Raw genomic sequence first — 5141 nt, 5'->3', positions numbered from 1 at the left:
TCAGATAAATTGAAATCATGTAACTTTTCTCATCATAATGCAATAAAAGTTTAAAAAAGAAAAAAAAACAAGCAAACCAAAAATAAATAAATAAATAAATGTGGCACTTTAATCTTTTAAGGGCTTACTTAAATAATGAAATAGTTATGCTTAAAATTTGAATATGGAGTTGATATGAGCACTAAAATCAGGGGTTTGGAGAAAAACAGAGGTAAATACAACATTCCTAGTCACTGCTTATTATTATCAGTTAATTTAGGTTAAAGGGGCCACCTAACAAAGAGGTATAGCACTCATTACTTCTTAGGACTTTTCTACGAATAATTCAAATACTTTTAAAGGCCTCATAATGCTGGCTTGCAAGAACTAATTAAATTTTATATTACATAAGTTATAAAAAAATATAGCATACATCACTTTATTGCAATCTACCTAACTCAGGCCCAGCCTATCAAGTCTTCATGACCATCCTAAATATGTAGCATTTCACTGGATATTCATCTTTCAAGGACAAAGTGGTGAGTGTCTTTCACAACCTTATTTTCATCTAGATACCTCTTTTGGTGAAGCACATATAATTCCTTTGCTAATGTTTTTGAAAATTAGTTTTATTTCTTATTATAGAGTTTAGAAAATTTTAACAAAAAGAAAGAAAGAAAGAAAGAAAGAAAGAAAGAAAGAAAGAAAGAAAGAAAGAAAGAAAGGAAAGAAAGAAAGAAAGAAAGAAAGAAAGAAAGAAAGAAAGAAAGAAAGAAAGAAAGAAAGGAAGGAAGGAAGGAAGGAAAAAGAGATAGAAACATCCATTCCTCTGTTGAGGGACATCTGGGTTCTTTCCAGCTTCTGGCTATTATAAATAAGGCTGCTATGAACATAGTGGAGCATGTGCCCTTATTACATGTTGGAGCATCTTCTGGGTATATGCCCAGGAGTGGTATAGTTGGGTCCTCTGGTAATACTATGTCCAATTTCCTGAGGAACCACCAACCTGATTTCCAGAGTGGTTGTACCAGCTTCCAATCCCACCAGCAATGAAGGAGTGTTCCTCTTTTTCCACAAACTCATCAGCATCTGCTGTCATCTGAGTTTTTTTATCTTTGCCATTCTGACTGGTGTGAGGTGGAATCTCAGGATTGTTTTGATTTGCATTTTCCTGATGACTAAGAATGTTGTACATTTCTCAGCCATTTGGTATTCCTCAGTTGAGAATTCTTTGTTTAGCTCTGTACCCCATTTTTAATAGGGTTATTTGGTTCTCTGGAGTCTAACTTCTTGAGTTCTTTGTATATTCTGGATATTAGTCCTCTATCAGATATAGAATTAGTAAAGATCTTTTCTCAATCTGTTAGTTGCCATTTTGTCCTATTGACAGTGTCCTTTGCCTTACAGATGCTTTGTAATTTTAGGAGGTCCCATTTGTCAATTCTTGATCTTAGAGCATAAGCCATTGGTGTTCTGTTCAGGAAATTTTCCCCTGTGCCTATGTGCTCAAGGCTCTTCCCTACTTTCTTTTCTATTAGTTTCAGTGTATCTGGTTTTATGTGGAGGTCCTTGATCCACCTGGACTTGAGCTTTGTACAAGGAGATAGGAATGGATCAATTTGCATTCTTCTACATGCTAACTACCAGTTGAGCCAGCATCATTTGTTGAAAATGCTGTCTTTTTTCCACTGCATGGTTTTAGCTACTTTGTCAAATATCAAGTGACAATAGGTGTGTGGGTTCATTTCTAGGTCTTCAATTCTATTTTATTGATCTACCTGCCTGTCACTGTATCAATATCATACATTTTTTATCACAATTGCTCTGTAGTACAGTTTAAGGTCAGGGATGGTGCTTCCACCAGAGGTTCTTTTATAATTGAAGATAGTTTTTCACTAGTCTAGGTTTTTTGTTTGTTTGTTTGTTTGTTTTGTTATTCCAGATGAATTTGCAAATTGCTCTTCCCAAGTCTGTGAAGAATTGGGTTGGAATTTTGATGGGAATTGCATTGAGTCTGTACAATGCTTTCGACAAGATGGCCATTTTTTACTATATTAATCCTGCCGATCCATGAGCAAGGGAAGAGCTAGAGAAAGGACGCAGGAGCTGAAGAGTTTGCAGCCCCTTAGGATGAACAACAATATGAACTAACTAGTACTCTCAGAGCTCCCAGGGACTAAACCACCAACCAAAGAGTATACATGGTGGGACTCATGGCTCCAGCAGCATATGTTATAGCAAAGGATGGCCTAGTCGGTCATCAATGGGAGGAGAGGCTCTTGGTCCTATGAAGGTTCTATGCCCCAGTGTAGGGGAATGCCAAGGCCAGGAAGTGGGAGAGGGTGGGTTGGTAAGCAGGGGGGTGGGGGGTCAGGGTTTTTTTTTTCTTTTTGGAGGGGAAACTGGAAAGTAGATATCATTTGAAATGTAAATAAAGAAAATATGTGATAAAAATAAAATAAAATAAAAAGAAATGGAAAGATAGATAGACTAGACAGCTAATAATGTTTTCATCCTATAGGAAGATGGAAGACTACCTTTGCCCAGTGTAGAAGCAGAGGGACTACAGTTGCCCAAATAGTGAAAGCTTTGGAGGAAAGAAGCAGCAAAGGCCATGGTGATTTGAGTCTGGACCTTCTTTTTATTAGCACAATGAACATCAGATCACTCCTGCTGTTTTGGCTTTTGAAGTCCCCTGTAATCATTAAGTCTGTTTTTTTTTTAACTCCATTTTTATCTTTCTAAGTCTATAGATACATAAAAGCTATGAGCAAGGACAGTTTGCTTATACAGAGCTTTATTTGGTAAATATCTTCATAACATTGTAAGAAAAATATAAAGCAACATCCAAATTCATATACCTGCTTTCCTTCTAAATAGAAAATTGAGAAACACCACCATGGAAATAATCAAGGATCCAGAGTTTGACAGAGAGTAAAAGACAATCAAGAACACTTTGGGAGCCCAAGAACCCATAGGGACATATATCAGAGGAGTGGATGTTAGTGAGGTCAGCTGTGGGGACAAAAGAAACAGCTTCCTCACCTCACATCCTGCCTGGGACAACAGAGAACAACCTGTAAAGTGAATGCTAAAGATAGACTCCTCCTCCCACATTAGTTCAAAAAGCAAAATAAAAGATGCCCAGTCTCCATAGAAACGCCAACAAAGACAGGAACAACAACAAAGACAGGAACAACAACAACAACAATAGGAAAAACAGCAGTAACAGCATGGGCTCAGACATTCTTCTAAGTACCGTGCCAACATTGACTAATTTCTTTCCTATTCACTTGTTTTCAGACAAGGTCTCATTGTGTAGCCATCTTTTCACTCCCAAAGGCTGAGATTACTGGCGTGGGGCCATTAACTTGTTTGACCATGTCACTCCTTTGATGAGCTGTATAAATGTCAATGACTCTTTTCTTACAGGTGACACCTGTCTCTTCACCTTTTCCCCTAGGCTGGCTTTAATGACCAGATATGACCAAGGGAGTATGGCTGAAGTGATAAGAAATGAATCTAGGGTATTCCGAGCTTCCTTTTGACTAATACCCACTTATCAGTGAGTACATACCATGTTTGTTCTTTTGTGACTGGGTTACCTCACTCAAGATGATATTTTCAAGTTTCAACCATTTGCCTGTGAATTTCATGAAATCATTGTTTTTAATAGCTGAGTGGTACTCCATTGGGTAAATGTACCAAATTTTCTGTATCCATCCCTCTGTTGAGGGACATCTGGGTTCTTTTCCAGCTTCTGGCTATTATAAATAAGGCTGCTATGAACATAGTGGAGCATGTGTCCTTGTTATATGTTGGAGCATCTTTTGGGTGTATGCCCAGGAGTTGTATAGCTGCGTCCTCAAGTAGAACTATTTCCAATTTTCTGAGGAACCACCAGAGTGATTTCCAGAGTGGTTGTACCAGCTTGCAATCCCACCAGCAATGGAGGAGTATTCCTCTTTCTCCACATCTTTGCCAGCATCTGTTGTCACCTGAGTTTTTACTCTTATCCATTCTGACTGGTATGAGGTAGAATCTCAGGGTTGTTTTAATTTGCATTTCCCTGATGGCTAAGGATGTTAAACAGTTCTTTAGGTGCTTCTCGACCATTTGAGATTCCTCAGTTGAGAATTCTCTGTTTAGCTCTGTACCCCATTTTTAGTAGGGTTATTTGGTCCTCTGGAGTCTAACTTCTTGAGTTCTTTGTATATTTTTGATATTAGCCCTCTATTGAATGTAGGGTTGGTAAAGATTTTTACCCAATTTGTTGGTTGCCATTTTGTCCTATTGACAATGTCCTTTGCTTTACAGAAGCTTTGTAATTTTATGAGATCCCATTTGTCAATTCTTGATCTCAGTGCATAAGCCATTGGTGTTCTGTTCAGGAAATTTTCCCCTGTGCCAATGTGTTCAAGGTTCTTTCCCACTTTCTCTTCTATTAGATTCATCATATCTGATTTTATATGGAGGTCCTTGATCCACTTGGGTTTGAGCTTTGTACAAGGAGATAAGAATCGGTCGATTTGCATTCTTCTACATGCTGATCACCAGTTGAGCCAGCACCATTTATTGAAAATGCTGTCTTTTTTCCACTAGATGGTTTTGGTTCTACCAACCAGAGTACACAGGGAGGCGGGGGTTTGGGGGAGGGGGAGCGGGGGCAACCCATGACTCCAGCTGGATATGTAGCAGAAGACTGCCTTATCTGGTCTCACTGGGAAGGGAGCCCCCTTGGTCCTGTGGAGCCTTGATGACCCAGGATAGGGGAATGCTAGGGTGGTGAGGCAGGTGTGGATAGGCAGGTGGGGGAACACCATCACAGAGGCAGGGAGTTGGGGATAGGGAGCTTGTGGAGGGGAAACTGGGTAGGGGGATAACATTTGAAATGTAAATAAATAAAATAACCAATAAAAAATCAAAAAAAAAAAAAGAGAAGTGAATCGAGGCTTTGAGTGGCTTGTATGTTTCTAGAACATTCCCAGGAACCTCATCTCCACCACGGAACAAGCCCAAGCTTGCTTTACTCATTTCAGCCTATTGGGAGAGTGAGAAAGGGTGTCTGTGATTTGATTTCTCTCAATGAAAACATTATAGTTAAGGCTTTCTGAGGCTCTTATTCCTTAGGGAAAACATCTTCTGACATTATATTTTGCACT

At 38.9% G+C, this 5141-nt stretch overlaps 1 protein-coding gene across 12 annotated transcripts in view; it reads right to left on the bottom strand.

Moving 5' to 3' along the window:
• The window catches only part of Rgs6 (regulator of G protein signaling 6), a 559464-nt gene that overhangs the window by 415799 nt on the left and 138524 nt on the right, over positions 1-5141 (bottom strand). The gene's annotated exons all lie outside the window — the stretch shown is intronic.

This window comes from Mastomys coucha, unplaced genomic scaffold (assembly GCF_008632895.1).
Source record: "Mastomys coucha isolate ucsf_1 unplaced genomic scaffold, UCSF_Mcou_1 pScaffold6, whole genome shotgun sequence".
Classification (NCBI taxonomy): domain Eukaryota; kingdom Metazoa; phylum Chordata; class Mammalia; order Rodentia; family Muridae; genus Mastomys; species Mastomys coucha.
This window is presented reverse-complemented; position numbering and strand designations above follow the sequence as displayed.